This window comes from Danio rerio, chromosome 15, assembly GCF_049306965.1.
Source record: "Danio rerio strain Tuebingen ecotype United States chromosome 15, GRCz12tu, whole genome shotgun sequence".
NCBI lineage: Eukaryota > Metazoa > Chordata > Actinopteri > Cypriniformes > Danionidae > Danio > Danio rerio.
Genome location: NC_133190.1, coordinates 49,427,501 through 49,446,184, shown reverse-complemented (window position 1 = coordinate 49,446,184; position 18,684 = coordinate 49,427,501). Strand labels below are relative to the sequence as shown.

At 36.9% G+C, this 18,684-nt stretch overlaps 1 protein-coding gene and 1 long non-coding RNA gene across 3 annotated transcripts in view; one reads left to right on the top strand and one right to left on the bottom strand.

The window, feature by feature from the left end:
• Window positions 1-18,684, bottom strand: part of lrfn1 (leucine rich repeat and fibronectin type III domain containing 1) — a 346,207-nt gene that overhangs the window by 258,355 nt on the left and 69,168 nt on the right. Inside the window, exon 2 of one of the 2 annotated variants that reach the window (XM_073922832.1) lies at window positions 6,113-6,220. The exons of the other annotated variant lie outside the window; for it this stretch is intronic. The gene's annotated coding sequence lies outside the window, so the exon portion shown is untranslated. The remainder of the gene's footprint in view (window positions 1-6,112; window positions 6,221-18,684) is intronic. 2 annotated transcript variants of the gene reach the window in all.
• LOC141377944 (uncharacterized) lies at window positions 7,739-11,497 on the top strand. The gene is made up of 3 exons (XR_012391136.1): window positions 7,739-10,303; window positions 10,349-10,552; window positions 10,639-11,497. It is a non-coding gene; the product is annotated as an uncharacterized lncRNA (long non-coding RNA).

The window sequence follows — 18,684 nt, the reverse complement described above, 5'->3', positions numbered from 1 at the left end:
CTTTAGCGTACTATATAGTATGGAGGTATGTGATTTTGGATGCAGCCAATGTGAACATTTTAGAGATTTACAAATACAAAATGATAAAACTGAACCTCCTGTCAGAAGTTTTATTTATTTTAAATGTAATATTTGATTCGTTCAGGAGTTTCCAAAGAATACCAAAGAAAACTTATAATTTATATAACGTGAAACAGAATGAAAATAAAAAATAAAGACACAATCTTATGACCCTCTACAGATCAGTGATGGCATAAGCATCAAGAACTGAATACTTTAATATATTTCCTGTAAGCCTATTCCCTGAACTCTCATAACCTCCTGACAGACTGGAACATGCGTGATGTCACTTCCTGGCACATTGTGCCGCCTGTGTGTCCAAATGAACAGCTCAGCTCTCGCTCCACTGACCACAGGTGTGAACGGCGGAGAGCAGAGCAGATGCTTCACACACTCAACTTATAAGTTACAAAACAAGCACACACACAAGGTTTTCACTGCCAATAGAAAATAAAACAGGAATATAAGCATACCTAAAGTTCTGTCGACATCACAAGTTGAAGCACTCATGCAGTGAGTATTGCATTATTTTAATAACCCAGCTTTTAAGCCAAATTAATAAATGTTCATCGTCCCAAAGTGATCCTCACAATATCAGACGAGTGTGCTGACAGATTCATCAACATCTTAGAAAGTTATGTGTATTAACGAGCACATCATCAATATAAACATCAGGGCTGTGCAATTAATCGAAAATCCGATTTCGATTTCGGCTTTTAACGATTATGAAAAACCATTAATCGAGATAAACGATTATTCCATCACGTACCGCCCCCTTTCCAGTTGTACACGTGTGAAAACTCTTTGCCTCTGCAAAGCTCAGTTCCACGTGAAAATGACTGAAAGCATGTGCTGTAATGTAACTTCTGCAGCACGGGATGCGCATCATTCATGTTTTTAAAAGCGCAAAAGAGCACGTGCTGTTGTGTAGGTGCGCGCTGTGCTTAGCCTCTGACAGGTAGCGTGTGTGTGTTTGCGTGCGCAACGTGCTTAGCCTTGGACAGCAGAGCACACACACATCTAGCGGGATCTTAATGTGAGCGCTTTAATGGTCAAATACATGCACGTTTGTGTCAGAGCGCGGTGTTCAGTGATTATTATTATTAACCCTCATTTGTGTAATAAACTAACAAGTTGAGAATCAAAAGAAATGTGAAAGAATAACTATATCAGAGCCGCACTATTCTTAAAGTGACAGCGTGCAGTATTCCTGCTGCTGCCGACTGTTTATATCATTAATCAATAATAAAATCAAAAATACAGTGAAGATGCTTAAAGCACAGTTTAATCATCACAGATTTAATAACTCATCACTAATAACTGATTACTTTTATCTTTGCTATGATGACAGCACATTATATTTTACTAGATGTTTTTCAAGATACTAGTATTCAGCTTAAAGTGACATTTAAAGGCTTATTAGTGTAAATAGGCAAGTCATTGTATAACAGTAGTTTCTTCTGCACACAATCAAACATATATATTGCTTAAAGGGGCTAATAATATCGAGCTGTTAAAATAGGTTTCAAAATATTCAAACCTGCTTTTATTCTAGCTGAAATAAAACAAATAAGACTTTCTCCAGAAGAAAAAAATATTATAGGAAATACTGTGAAAAAACCTCTGTTAAACATCATTTGGGAAATATTTATAAATAAAAATAAATTCACAGAAGGGCGAATCATTTTGACTTCAACTGATAATCGTTTTGAATAATCGTGATTACAATTATGACCAAAATAATCCTGATTATGATTTTTCCCAAAATCGAGCAGCCCTAATAAACATCACAGCGTTTTATCCATTCAGACTAGTATCTGGGTGGGCTGATGAAGATCTCTGCACACACGACTCACGGACGTGAGTCCATGTATATGAAAACAGACGACAACTGCCAAAAGTCTTTGGTTGGTGCTTGGTGGGACAACAAAGGCTGAGACTAGAGGTCTGCATTCCCGTGGCTGTAATGCGTGAGCCGCGGAACCCGAACAGATTTCTTGCGGCACGGGAATAAATCTCTGAATAAAGCACGGGATCGGTCGGTAACTGGTGTAATTTGAACGGGAGCGGGCAGTCTAACAATATCGCTCCCGAGCATGCGTATGTGTGATGCTGTGTGTTGATTCGCTTGGTCGCTGCTGTCTATGTGTGTGTGTGTATGTGTGTGAATGAGAGAGAGAGCGTGATAGTGTGTGCCGCTTGCTCGGTGCTGTGATGTGTCTATGTGTGTGTGTGTTTATACAGACAGCTTGTCATAGGCAAACACAATCCACAATCCCGTTAGCGGGAACGGTCGCGGCGGGTAGAAAACGGGACAGGGCAAACATCGGGACAACAGATGCTGAATATAAGCAGGATCGGTCGGGTTCGGACTAAAACCTGGTGGGAGCGGGATTAAAAATGTAGTCCTGCGCAGATCTCTAGCTGAGACTAGTCAGTTATTACCTTGACTCACTATTCATTCATTTTCCTTCGGCTTATTTCCTAATTTATTAGGGGTCGCCACAGCGGAATGAACCGACAACTATTCAAGCATATGTTTTACACAGTGAATGCCCTTTCAGCTGCAACCCAGTACTGGAAAACACTATACACACACATTCGCACACAGTCATTCACTACGGTCAATGTAGTTGATCAATTCCCCTATAGCGCATGTGTTTGGACTGTGGGGGAAACCGGAACACCAGGAGGAAACCTGGGAGCCAACACAGGGAGAACATGCAAACTACACACAGAAATGCCAACTGACCCAGCTGGAACTCGAACTAGTGACCTTCTTGCTGTAAGGCCACAGTGCTAACCAATAAGCCATCGTGCCACCCTAACTTCACTCACTATTACTGGATCATTTGAATCAGTGAGTCCTTAACTTGAGACTCTGACACACACACACACACACACGACTTCAGTGGAGAAACACTAGCGGAGAACAATCACACTTCAGATTTAACACTTACACACACAAACAGATCGAAAAGTTTGGCCAGTTTCTGGAGTCCAAGTTTGGTCCAGAGGGAAATTATTGAGAATCAACTGAAAAAGGCGACAGTTTGTTACTTCCACTGAGGATTTAACTCAAAATAGCAGCACAAAATTAAGAATGAGTTGAACCCTCAGCAGCAATGAAATTAGATGTACAGACAGTTGAGGTCAGACTTATTACCAGGGCCAGACGGAATCTGCGGACGTTTTTTGCTATTTCTGCTGAGAATTTTGGTAAAAATCTGTGGATTTCTGCGAAATTATTTTGGGGGTATCCAGCGGAATATCATAACTAAAACCTTATTAAATAAAAAATAATAAATTACTGAATAAAAACTGAATAAATTCAGATTTACACATTTACTCAAGTAAATAAACAGAATTAATAATGGGCTAAAAAACTGTAGAAATCTGCGGAAAATCTGCGAAAAATCTTTGGAATTCTGCGTGCACAGATTCCGTGTGGGCCTACTTATTACCCCCTTCTGAACTACAAGCCCACAATTTCTGTTTAATGGAAAGATTTTCAGCACATTTCTAATCATAATAGTTTGATAACTTATTTCTAACAACTGCTTTCTTTTATCTTCGCCATGATGACAGCACATAAAATTAGACTAGATATTTTTCTAGATACAAGTATTCAGCTTAAAGTGACATTTAAAGGCTTAACTAGGTTAACTAGGGTAAAGTTAGGGTAATTAGGCAAGTCATTGTATAACAGTGGTTTGTTCTGGAGACAGTCAAAACAAATATTGCTTAAGGGGCTAATAATATTGACTTAAAATGCTTTAAAACAATTAAAAGCTGCTTTTATTCTAGCCGAAATAAAACAAATAAGACTTTTTTCAAAAGAAAAAAAAAAATATTTTAGGAAATACTGTGAGAAATTCCTTGCTCTGATAAACATAAGTTGGAAAATATTTCAGTATTTCACAAGTCACAAGAGGTCAAATAATTTCGACTGTATATTCTGTGCAATTTTGAAGTACAAAAGATGTACACTCACCGGCCACTTTATTAGGTACACCTTACTAGTACCGGGTTGGACCCTTTTTTGGCTTCAAAGTTGCTTTAATCCTTCGTGGCGTAGATTCAACACACTACTGGAAATATTCCTCAGAGATTTTGCTCCATTTTGACATGATAGCATCACACAGTTGCTGCAGATTTGTCGGCTGCACATCCATGATGCCAATCTCCCGTTCCACTACATCCCAAATGTGCTCTATTGGATTGATCTCTGCTGACTGTGGAGGCCATTTGAGTACAGTGAACTCATTGTCATGTTTAAGAAACCAGTCTGAGATGATTCACACTTTATGACATGGTGCGTTATCCTGCTGGAAGCAGTCATCAGAAGATGAAAACACTGTGCTCATAAAGGGATGGACATGGTCAGTAACAATACTAGTTGACACCATAGTCAATTGGTACTAATGGACCCATAGTGTGCCAAGGAAATATCCCCCACACCATTACACCACCACCATGCCAAATTCTGACCCGAGCATCTGAATGTGTCAGCAGAAATGGAGACTCATCAGAGCAGGCAACGTTTCTCCAATCTTCTATTGTCCAGTTTTGGTGAGCCTGTGTGAATTGTAGCCTCAGTTTCCTGTTCTTAGCTGACAGGAGCGGCACCCGGTGTGCTCTTCTGCTGCTGTAGCCCATCCGCCTCAAGGTTGGACGTGTTGTGTGTTCAGACATGCTCTTCTGCAGAGCTCGGTTGTAGCGAGTGCTTATTTGAGTTACTCTGCCAGCACCAACAACCATGCCACGTTCAAAGTCACTTAAATCCCCTTTCTTCCCCATTCTGATGATTGGTTTGAACTGCAGCAGATCGTCTTGACCATGTCTACATGCCTAAATGCGTTGAGTTTCCGTCGAGTGATTGGCTATTTAGAAATTTGCGTTACCGAGCAGTTGGACAGGTGTACCTAATAAAGTGGCCGGTGAGTGTATATTGCAATATATATCGCAGAACAATAAAACATAACAATGTCTAATGTAAATGTTTACATACGTTCGCTCTCCGAAGAGCAAAAATCCACTTCCTTTGCTGCTTTTGCATTTAAATAAATTTCGATTGACTTCTGGGTCAATTCAGTTTGAGTATTATTCAATGTGTTCCCTGCCTTATTGTCTTTTATCCGAGTGTAAAGGGTTTCTTTTCTCCCTCTAGATAAATCCGGCTCTACATTAGCCTACACTATGGTGCCCTTTTCTTCTTCAGGAGGCTTTTAATGTCATGAAATGGATCTCGGGACAGTTTTAATCAGGCTTTCTGACTGTGTCTTATTCCTCCTCAGCCAATCCGCCTGCAGTTCCCAGCGGCCTTGAACAAAGATGGCAGATTTCAATTTTCTGCTTGGTTATGCTAGATAAAATTAGCCCGGTGTTGTGCGCTGGAGAAAGGCAGAGGTCCGGGAATGGTGTGTGTTTTATTGACGCAGTGCTGTAGAGATGAAGCCCTCTGTGTATGTGTGTGTGAGTGTGTGAGTGTGTGAGGGCCTGCTAACATCATTATGTCTGAATGGCTGATGGATTATACCGTGTTCTTCACAGAGGACATTCACAGCTGAATTTCTCTCATACTTGAGCATGTCGGTACATTCGTTTGCATTCTGAAGAGCAGAAAATCCACTTCCTGTGCTGCGTTTGCACTCAAATCAATTATGAATGTACACAGTAAAAATACCTGTTAATGAACAGTTTCTGTGTGTTTTGTGTTCTCAGTTTAATTACGGTTGTAAATTGCATTATGGGATGTTGATATATATATATATATATATATATATATATATATATATATATATATATATATATATATATATATATATATATATATATATATACACCATATGTGTATTCAATATCACAAAATACAGAAAATTGCAACACAGGCTCATTGTGAAAATGTATCCCTGTGTACACTTCTAGAGAGCATGAAATACGTAGCCAGAGGCGTGTATGGCAGCATTTTGTATTTAAAACAAACACAACAGGACAGTATGAAGCCACCGCTGGCTTCTGTTTCTTTTCTTGCTACAACATGCCTGCTTACCTCCTTGTAGGTGATTTTCCGCTGTTACCAGTTTGCCCAGTGGCTCGCCACATATGTCGGCAGACTTGGGAGGCAGAGCGGAGTTGACCACGACAACAGGGTTCGATTCTGGTGAAGAACGGGTCCAGAAAGCAGGTAAAACAAAAACAAAAGGCAAAACAATTAATAAGCAAGTAAATAACAGGGTGAGAATACGGTAAAATCTGAAAACGTGGTAAAAAAGCAGGTGAGGGCTTTTCTTTTCTGAATTGTTTTTGAAAAAACACTGTTGTTTGGGTTTAGAAAACGGGGGTGATCGGGTCAATCTGTGCTTTAAAAAAACACTATCGGTTGGGTTTAGGGTAGGGGTGATCTTCAGAAATTATTCTAATTGTGCTGAGTCATCTGTTTTATTATTATTTTTGTTTATTGTTTGTTGCTTTATATTTGAAGTACGCCACATTCTACACGACTGAAATGTTGCTCATACTTGTTCACATATTCTGAAGACAAATCCACTTCCTGTCCTCATTTTGACTCACTGAATCAAATGATCCAGTCAGAGAGAGTATAAGGTTAATGACTCACTGAATCAAATGATCCAGTCAGAGTGAGTATAAGGTTAATGACTCACTGAATCAAATAATCCAGTCAGAGTGAGTATAAGGTTAATGACTCACTGAATCAAATGATCCAGTCAGAGTGAGTATAGGGTACATGACACACTAAATCAAGTAAACAAGTCAGAGTTAGAATCGAGATAACGAATCACTGAATAAAATAATCCAGTCAGAACGAGGCTACAAGTTAACGACTTTCTGATTCAAATGATCCAGTCAGGGTGAGTATAAGGTTAATGACTCACTGAACCAATTGAACCATTTAGAGCAAGTATTAAGTTAATGACACACTGAATCAAATTAACAAGACACTCTGATTCAAATGATCCAGTCAGAGTGAGTATAAGGATAATAAATCACTTAATTAAATGAACCAGTCATACTTAGCATTAAGTTAACAAATCACTGAATCAAATGATACAGTCAGAACGAGGCTACAAGTTAACAACTCTCTGATTCAACTGATCCAGTCAGAGTGAATATAAGGGTAATGACTTGTTGAATCAAATGATTCAGTCAGAGTGAATATAAGGTTAATGACTCGCTGAATCAAATGATCCAGTCAGAGTGAATATAAGGTTAATGACTCACTAAATCAAGTGAAGAAGTCAGAGTTAGAATCGAGTTAACGAATCACTGAATCAAATGATCCAGTCAGAGCAAGGCTACAAGTTAACAACTCTCTGAATCAAATGATCCAGTCCGAGTGAATATAAGGTTAATCACTCACTAAATCAAGTAAACAAGTCAGAGTTAGAATCGAGTTAACGAATCACTGATTTAAATGATCAAGTCAGAGTGAATATAAGGTTAAACACTCACTGAATCAAATGATCCAGTAAGAGTATCCCACTAACAACTCACTGAATCAAATTAACCAGTCAGAGTATCGCGTTAATGACTCACTGAATCAGTGAGAATGAGTACCAAGCTAATGACCCACTGAATCAAATGAACCAGTCTTTGTAATTGTGTTGATTTATTACTGAGTCATCTGTTTTATTATTATTTTTGTTTATTGTTTGTTGCTTTATATTTGAAGTATGCACGATCTACACGACTGAAATGTTTCTCATACTTGTTCACATATTCTGAAGAGCACAAATCCAGTTCCTGTCCTCATTTTGACTTACTGAAGCAAATGATCTAGTCTGAGTGAGTTTAAGGTTAATGACTCAGTGAATCAAATGATCCAGTAAGATTATTCTACTACCAACTCACTGAATCAAAATAACTAGTCAGAGTATCACGTTAATGACTCACGGAATCAAATGAATCAGTCAGAGTGAGTATAAGGTTAATGACTCACTGAATCACATGATCCAGTAAGAGTATCATATTAACAACTCACTGACTCAAATGAACCAATGAGAATAAGTATCAAGTTAATGACTCACTGAATTAAATGAATCAGTCAGAGTGAGTATAAGGTTAATGACTCACTGAATCACATGATCCAGTAAGAGTATCATATTAACAACTCACTGACTCAAATGAACCAATGAGAATAAGTATCAAGTTAATGACTCACTGAATCAAATGAAGCAGTCAGAGTAAGTATAAGGTTAATGACTCACTGAATCACATGATCCAGTAAGAGTAACATATTAACAACTCACTGACTCAAATGAACCAATGAGAATAAGTATTACGTTAATGACTCACGGAATCAAATGAAGCAGTCAGGGTGAGTATAAGGTTAATGACTCACTGAATCACATGATCCAGTAAGAGTATCATATTAACAACTCACTGACTCAAATGAACCAATGAGAATAAGTATCAAGTTAATGACTCACTGAATCAAATGAAGCAGTCAAAGTAAGTGTAAGGTTAATGACTCACTGTATCACATGATCCAGTAAGAGTATCATATTAACAACTCACTGACTCAAATGAACCAATGAGAATAAGTATCAAGTTAATGACTCACTGAATCAAATGAAGCAGTCAGAGTGAGTATAGGGTTTATGACTCACTGAATCACATGATCCAGTAAGAATATCATATTAACAACTCACTGACTCAAATGAACCAATAAGAATAAGTATCAAGTTAATGACTCACTGAATCAAATGAAGCAGTCAGAGTGAGTATAAGGTTAATGACTCACTGAATCACATGATCCAGTAAGAATTTCATATTAACAACTCACTGACTCAAATGAACCAATAAGAATAAGTATCAAGTTAATGACTCACTGAATCAAATGAACCAGTCTTTGTAATTGTGCTGATTTATTACTGAGTCATCAGTTTTATTATTATTATTGTTTATTGTTTGTTGATTTATATTTGAACTACGCCACGTTCTACACCACTGAAATGTTTCTCATACTTGTTCACATATTCTGAAGAGCACAAATCCACTTCCTGTGCTCCTTTTGTATTCTAATCAATTTTGAATGTAGTTTCTGGGTCAAGAGCATATTTCGACACTACAATCGGGTCTGTTCCCTAGCAACACCGTGTCGGTTGCCGAGCGCAGGGCTGGAGAGTGTTTACCGTTGACAGCACTGGAAGCCCAATGTTGGTCTTCCCATGAGGCTTTGCCTGAAAGTGGGGCAGTCCCTCCCATCAGGCACTGCATCAAGCCAAATCCCTGCAGCTCCGAGTGGACCGGCATCCGGCAGCTCGGACAGGCTAAACCTTTTATCTCTCACTCACCGAGAAAACCAGAAACACTGAAAACACTGTCAGCCGATGGCCCGCGGACCACTTCCACACTTCTTTCAGTGTTTAGGGAGATCTGAAACTGCTCTTGGAGCAGTCTGCATGAAGTGACTTTTATAATGCCTGAAGTAAAGACCATGCAGGAGTTTATAACACACCAGTGGTGGTTTATCAGAGGATACAGAGCAAATAATCATGTGCTAGCTTAGTTTAGACACTTTTACCTCAAAATATTTAGTCAGAATGAGTCTCAAGTTAATGACTCACTGAATCAAATGATCTATTCATATAGAGTTTTAAGTTAAGAACTCACTGAATCAAATGAACAAGTCAGTGTGTGTTCCAGGTTAATGACTCACTGAATTGAATGAACCAGTCAGTGTGAGTCTCAAGTTAACAACTCACTGAATCAAGTGAACAAGACATAGTAAGTTTCAAATAAATGACTCAATGAATCAAATAAACGAGTCAGAGTAAGTTCCAAGTTAATGATACACTGATTCAAATGATCCAATCAGAGTGAGTTCTAATTTAAAGACTCAATGAATCAAAATAATCAGTCATAGTAAGTTTTAAGAAAATGATTCAGTGAATCAAATGAACCAGTGAGACTGAGCTCCAAGTGACCAACTCACCGTTTCAAATGATCAGAGTAAGTATCAATTTAACAATTCACTGAATCAACTGAACCAGTTAGAGTGAGTTCCAAGTTAGCGATTCAGTGATTCAAATGATCCAGTCAGAGTATCTGGTTAATGACTCAATGAATCAAATTAAGTAGCCATAGTATCAAGTTAATGACTCACTGAATTAAAATAATCAGTAAGAGTGAGTTCCACGTTAACAATTTACTGAATCAAATTAACCAGTCGGGGTGTGTTCCAGTTGATTGATTCACTGAATCAAATTAACTAATCAAGGTGAGTTACAAGGTAACAACTCGATGATTTAAATGAACCATTTAGAGTGAGTTCCAACTTAATAACTCAATGAATCAAATTAATCAGTCAGAGAGAATATCAAGTTAATGACTCACTGATTCAAAAGAACAAGTCAGAGTTCCAAGTTAACAACTCATTGAATCAAATAAACCAGTCAGAGTGAGAATCAGGTTATTGACTCATTGAATCAAAATAATCAGTCAGAGTGAGTCCCAAGTTAAGGATTCAGTGAATCAAATGAACCAGTCAGAGTGAGTTCCAAGTTAATGACTCACTGATTCAACTCAACTCGCTGATTTAAATGATCCAATCAGGGTGAATTCCAAGTAATGACTCACTGAATCAAATTAACAAGTCAGAGTGACTATGAAGTTAATGATTCACTAAATCAAAATAATCAGTCAGAGTGAGTCCCAAGTTAAGGATTCAGTGAATCAAATGAACCAGTCAGAGTGAGTTCCAAGTTAATGACTTACTGATTCACTAAAGTTAGAGTGAGTTTCAAGGTAAAAACTCGCTGTTTTAAATGAACCAGTCTGAGTGAGTTCCAGGTTAAAGACTCACTAGTGTCAAATGAATCAGTCGGAGTGAGTTTCAAGTTAACGACTAAATCAAATGATCCAGTAAGAGTACGAATCAAGTTAATCACTCAAAGAATCAAATAAACCAGTCAGGGTCAGTTCTAGGATAATGACTCACTGAATCAAATGATCCAGTCAGAGCTACAGGTTAAGCAAAGAAAAAGATCTAATATAAAAATAAAACGGATTACTATTGTTCTTAACGATACACAAGTTAAAGTAAAATAATATAATCAAATAGTGGGGGGGGGGGTTAACTATTAAACAAACAAACAAACAAACAAACAAACAAACAAATAAATAAATAAATAAATAAATAAATAAATAAATAAATAAATAAATAAATAAAAATTAAAACGTTGTTTATCTCACACTAAAATTACACTGACCCAGAATTTAAAAAAAAAAAAAAAGTGTCTAAATTTTAGAAAATAACCATTGAACAGCATCGCTGTGGATCAATGGTAGGAGTTTCTCATGTAATGAAAAGGCAGTGAAGGACAAAGATGGAGCACTTTATCAGCTCTCTTTAAGGTCTTTTCTTACAGGTTAAAAATTGATAAGGTAGAAAAGCTGCTCCATTAGAGTTGCCTAAAGAAAATCAATTTGACAGAAGGACTGAAAGGTGGTGCGTATCCTTCAACAGGCAGGTGGGATTAACCTGACTTTATAAACCACATGATGAAGAGGAAGCTGAAATAAATCACAGCGCAGCAGATCAGACATCACCGGCCTCGCTATATTTCATTTGCAGAGGGAAAGTGAAAAGACACAGCCAAGAAAATACAATAAAATAATATCTATATGAAGCAGCAGAGGGGCGAAGCAGTGGCGCAGTAGGTAGTGCTGTCGCCTCACAGCAAGAAGGTCGCTGGGTCAAGCCTCGGCTCAGTTGGCGTTTCTGTGTGGAGTTTGCATGTTCGCATGGGTTTCCTCCAGGTGCTCCAGTTTCCCCCACGGTCCAAAGACATGCGGTACAGGTGAATTGGGTGGGCTAAATTGTCCGTAGTGTATGAGTGTGTGTGTGAATGTGTGTGTGGATGTTTCCCAGACATGGGTTGCGGCTGGAAGGGTATACGCTGCGTAAAAACTTGCTGGATAAGTTGTCAGTTCATTCCGCTGTGGCGACCCCGGATTAATTAAGCCGACAAGAAAATGATTGAATGAATGAAGCAGCAGAATTCAGCTAGGTTTATATTTTGGGGCAGAATCTGTCAGTGTTGACGAATGTTCTGCTATAATCTCATTTTTAGATCCAAAATCAATCCTCTACTGAACGCCCATTTAGTCTTGAGAACGCTTGAGTGTTAGATGAAAATTCATTCATTCATTCACTCTCCCTCGACTTAGTCGCTTATATATCAGAGGTCGCCACATGCAGCAAAATGAACCATCAACTATTCCAGCATATGTTTTAAACAGTGGATGCCCATCCAGCTGCCACCCAGTACTGGGAAACACCCATGCACACTCAAATTTGCACACACACTGTGGGGGAAACTGGAGCACCCGGAGGAAATCCACGCCAACAAAGGGAGAACATGCAAACTACACACAGAAATGCCAACTGACCCAGTTGGGGCCACAGTGCTAACCACTGAGCCACCGTAACGCACCTGAAATAAAATTAGTAAATTAAAATAAATAAACTAAATGAAACAACAGTCACAGAAAACTGAAAAGAATGAAAAAGTAAATAAATAAACAAATACATTAACAAATACATAAATAAATACATAAATAAATACATAAATACATAAATAAATAAATAAATAAATAAATAAATACATACAAAAATAAATAAATAAATACATACATACATAAATGAATAAAACTGCAGCAAAGTACATAAATATGTAAATAAATAAAACTAAGTGAAACAAATCACAGAAAAACTAAAGTTAGATAAATAAATAAATAAATAAAAAATCTAAATCTACGACACTAAAAACAGTCAGTGGAAAACTGAAATAAAATGACTAAATAAAAGTAAATAACAAAATAAATTAAACAGTAGTCACTGAATAAAAGACTAACTGAAATAAAATAATAATTAGCAAATATGTTACAAATATCACTAAACTAACAAAAGTCTTAATGAAATTTAATAAAGCTAAATTCACATGTACAGCAAACTTCAATTCGCTCATTTATTTTCCTTTAGCTTACTGCATTTATTTATCAGGGGCCGCCACAGTGGAATGAACTGCCAAATAATCCAGCATACGTTTTACCAATTTAGTTACTAAATCAATTCCCCTACAGCGCATACGTTTGGGAAACTGGAGCACCCGGAGGAAACCCATGCCAACAAAGAGAGAACATGCAAACTGGAAACATAAAATTGCCAACTGAACCCGCCTGGACTGGAATCAGTAACCTTCCTGCTGTGAGGCCACAGTGCTAACCACTGAGCCACTGTGCCACCCCCTTTATGATTTCAAAGCTTGACATATGAAGCTTTAAAACCACAAAGTTAATGATATCATCTCATTTTGCTTTTGAACCAAACTTTGCACATATAATGTATGTGATGGAAATGCTAATTTAAACAGAAACACATTGCATACAGTCAGCTCCATAAATATTTGTACATCGACACAATTCAAACATTTTAGGCTCTATACACCTACACAATAGATTTCAGACGAACGAGATGTGCTTTAACTGCAGACTGACAGCTTTAATTTGAGGGTATTTACATCCAAATCTGTTGAACGCTGTAGGATTTACAAGAGTTTGCATATGTGCCTCCCACTTGTTAAGGGACCAAAAGTATTAACTTGTACCAGAAGTTGTTAAAAAAAATGTTAGAATTGTGTCGATTGTAACGGGGAGACTGACACGGAGGGATCCATTTTGCAGTATTTATTAGACACAGTCAAACGCAAACATCCAACACAAGTGCGAACACACATCAACAGTAATCAATAAAAGTCGTGGGGCTGGCGGCTGACAGACACAGAGTGATTTACCAGGCATAGATCAGTGGCAGGCGGCGTGGTTCAGAATCCTTAAGACAGGCGTGGGTCGAGGGCAGGCAGCGTGGTTTAGAGTCCGTGTATCAAGCAAGGGTCGTGGGCAGACAGAAGGCAACTCAGAGTCAGAAACAGTCCGGGGTAATGCACAGGAGATCAGGCAGGAAAGAACGTTCAGTAATGCTGGCCGGGGCTGAACAAGACTTCGCACTGAACTGTGGTTTGAGTGTGGCTTATATAGGTGGCGTGGGTATTTACCGTGATTCAGTTCAGGTGTGTGCACAATCAGTCTATGTGGATGATGTAATGCTAGAAGTCCGGTGATGGCGGCCTCTGCTGGCCAGCGAGGGGAATGACTGGGACCGAGTGGGTGACATCTATGGCCAAATATGTAAGGATCGAATTGTACTATTGCTACTATACTACTATAGTATACTGTACTATACTACTTTACATTTCCAAAATCGATTTTTTTTTTCTGATCAAACAGGATCTACAAACACTATCATCATCACGGTGGTTTATGATCAGCAGTGGTGTGACCTACAGACTGACCTCTCTGAGAACGAGCTGTAACATTCTGATGCTTCATCCCCCGCTGTATAAAAGGCTCCATCTCTGTATATCTCTTTATTTTCTCTGCTCTTGAATGCACACAGTGCTGCTAAGAGCTTTCCGGAGGCTGGAGAAAGCCTGAACTTTCTTGGACGTACAATTTCCATCTCTAAGAGAGCTAAAACAGGTCTGGAGTGATCTGTCTGAAAGCATTCACATACAGCTGATGCTTACTGAGGGCAAAGAGAGAGAGAGTGTGTGTGTGTGTGTGTGTGTGTGTGTGTGTGTGTGTGTGTGTGTGTGTGTGTGTGTGTCAGTTTGAGTGTCACTCTCATGGTTGGTTGTAACAGCAGTTGTACTAAATATTTCTGCAGGTTAAAACTGCATGTTCAGGTTATATTTCACTTTAAAATATTGAAAGATATGGACATGTTCATTTTTTGTCAAGAGCAACTTATTTAATTCTGTACATTTTCTGGTGAAGCATTATTTTAAAGGTATAACATTTTGCGTTAAGAAATATACTGACTTCACTCTAAAATGCATTGAGATTAATTTAAAATTATTTATATATATTTTTTTTTGCATTGACACACAGTTATTTGACTCTAAAATCTAAATATACTAAATATTATGTATAATATAACTATATATTATATACTGCAACAAGAAACAAATCGGCATCATTATATAATAGACACAGACACATGCACGTTGGAACATGTGCACGCTCTCACACACACACATATGCACTCACTCACATTTTTAAGAATGAATGAATTAATAAATGCATGAATGGATGAATGAATACAATAATTAATGAATATATGAATGAGTGAGTGAGTGAGTGAGTGAGTGAGTGAGTGAGTGAGTGAGTGAGTGAGTGAGTGAGTGAGTGAGTGAGTGAGTGAGGAAATGAAGACAAACAAATAAAAAAAATGAAAAAACATAAATAAAAAAATAAATAACAAATTAAAAGTAATATACATACATATATATATATATATATATATATATATATATATATATATATATATATATATATATATTTACATTTTTTAGCTTAAAATGCTGACAATGCAATGCCATATATATTGTGATATACAGTAAAATAAAAATGCGTAATTGTTTAAGTGTAAGTGTAATAAATAAATATATAAATAAATAAATAAATACATAAAAAGTCTAATTAATTACGTTTACACATTTAAATTAAATAAAATAATAAAATAAAAAATAAAATTGTATATATATATATATATATATATATATATATATATATATATATATATATATATATATATATATAAAGTTATATAATATATTGTATATATAATATATATAAGTTGTTAGTGTAGATTGGTAGGATGTCATTAATATTTAAGATTTATATTTTATATCTTTTGTTTACTTGATTAGATCAGAGGGGATTATTTTGCAATATCAGTACGACTGTTTTGGATTTGATTGTTTTTTTTTCTTAACCTCCACCTATAGCCAGTCTTTCAAAATTTGGTCGTTTATTGTTTATAAAATTGTAAATATTGTAAAGAACTCACTCACTGTTCCACCATCGCCACTTGTAAATAAATCACTATTATTTATATTAGTTTATTTATTTGTATTTATCAGTATAGTTAGTGAGTTTGTGTTTTAACTAAATCCTCAGTCCAAGTGGGCAACACCGCTCCTCTGGACTACCCAGGGGTTGTAACAATGATAAAATCAAATGTTAACATTGAGATATTTCGTTTTTCCGCTGTTTTTTTTCCTCCTTTTGATTTAGTTTTTCTGTGTATTGTGATATTCATTCAGTCATTTTCTCTTCAGCTTAGTCCCTTTATTAATCCAGGGTCGCCACATCAGAATGAACCGCCAACTTATCCAGCAAGTTTTTACACAGCGGATGCCCTTCCAGCCGCAACCCATATCTGGGAAACATCCACACACACATTCACACACACACTCATACACTATGGACAATTTAGCCTACCCAATTCACCTGTTCCACAAGGAGAAAACCAGAGCAACCGGAGGAAACCCACACGATTGCAGGGAGAACATGCAAACTCCACACAGAAACGCCAACTGAGCCGAGGTTCGAACCAGCGACCTTCTTGAGGCAACAGCACTACCGGTCCCACTTTATATTAAGTGGCCTTAACTACTGTGTACTTACATCAAAAAATAAATACAATGTACTCACTGTGTTTATAATGTATTTGAGAACACTTGTGGTGCTTCTGAGTTGGGATAGAGGTTGGGTTATGGACAGGTTTGGTGGTATGGGTAGGTTTAAGGGTGGGTTAAGGTGTAAGGGATGGTCAACATTGTATTTACAAATGTAATTACAAAAGTTAATTACAGATGTAATTACATACATGTTTTTAATTAAGCATAAGTACACAGTAAATACATGTATTTACACAATAAGTACATTGTAACAAACTATTAAATCCTGTGTAAGTACATATTAGTTAAGGCCACTTAATATAAAGTGGGACCGCACTACCTACTGCGCCACTGCCTCGCCGTATTGTGATATAAAGGAGTTAAAACTCACACTTGCTAAGGGTTTTATTCAATTCAAGTTTATTTGTATAGTGCTTTTCACAATAAATAATGTTTCAAAGCAAACGATTAATAATAATATTAATCCCTCTCCAATAAATTACAAATTAAAGTAAAATTAAATTAAATAAACAAAAAGTGTAAATTAAATTATGAAATAAAAATTAAATACATTAAATGTGAATTATAAAGTAAATAAATTATGAAATAAAATGCTGCCATACTTTGCTGCTTAGTTTTTGATTTTCTGTACATTACGATTACAGGAGTTAAAATACATCTTGCGAAGATATTTAATAATAATCCCGCTGCCCGCACCCTCACAGGAGTTAAAATAAATCTTGCGAAGATATTTAATAATAATCCCGCTGCCCGCACCCTCAAAAAAAAAAATATATATATATATATATTTTATTTTTAAATAAATGATGGTAATTACATTTAATTAAATCAACATTAAAATTTAAATCAAATAAATCAAAATACAAAATTTATAAAACTAAAATAAAAACTGTGCGCACAAATGATCCTTCAGCATGTTTCTGCACTGTCCATACAGAGCTCACAGCATTAATGTTAAACGAGGTTAAACATATAATTAATATTGAGATTTACTAGTAAGAAATGCTGCAATAATCATTATATACAACTATATACATCATTTTCCCAATAATAATTAGAGCATAGAAACTGCACTAATTACTGTGTAATTACTCAACAAAAATCAATTCATACACAAAACTAATTATCAACATGAACACATCACATCACAGAGAAGACAATTAACAAAACACCTCAATCCAGCTCGTCAAGGTGTGAAACTATTAAATATGCATCAATAACCCAGCAGAAATAAAGCAGATCATGACTTTAGGCTATTCAAGCTGCAACCCAGTACTGGAAAACACCCCCCCCCCCCCCCCCCACACACACACACACACACTTATACTATGGCCAATTTAGTTAATCAATTCCCCTATAGCGCATGTGTTTGGACTGTGGATGAAACCAGAGCACCCAGAGGAAATCCACGTTAACAAGGAGAGAACATGCAAACTCCACAAAGAACTCGAACTCGAACCAGTGGCCTTCTTGCTGTGAGGCCACAGTGCTAATCAGAGTCAAGCTGCTATATAACAGCTGGATGTTTTTGGTTATCATTTCAGTGGGGCTTCAGCTTTCAGTGGATTTTATACTGCGGTAGAACTACAGTAACTCAACTGTGACACAGCAAATGATCTACAGAGTCGCAGTGTGAACAAGACAAACACCTCTGGCTCTCGGCCTGTCCTTCACACACTCACAGGGCACCATGAAGAAGCATTTATATATATATATATATATATATATATATATATATATATATATATATATATATATATATATATATATATATATAGTTATAGTTATAGTTGAAGTCAGAATTATTAGCCCCCCTGAATTATTAGCGCCCCTGTTTATTTTTTTCCCCTTTCCCCAAAATTTCTGTTTAATGGAGGAAAGATTGTTTCAGCACATTTCTGAGCATGATAGTTTTAATAACTCATTTCTAATAACTGATTTATTTTATCTTTGTCATTTGTCTTTGTCTATGTACATCAGGCATGTCCAAACTACGGCCCGCGGGCCATCTGCGGCCCGCAATCAGTTTTTTGGCGGCCCGCTAGGCTTTTTA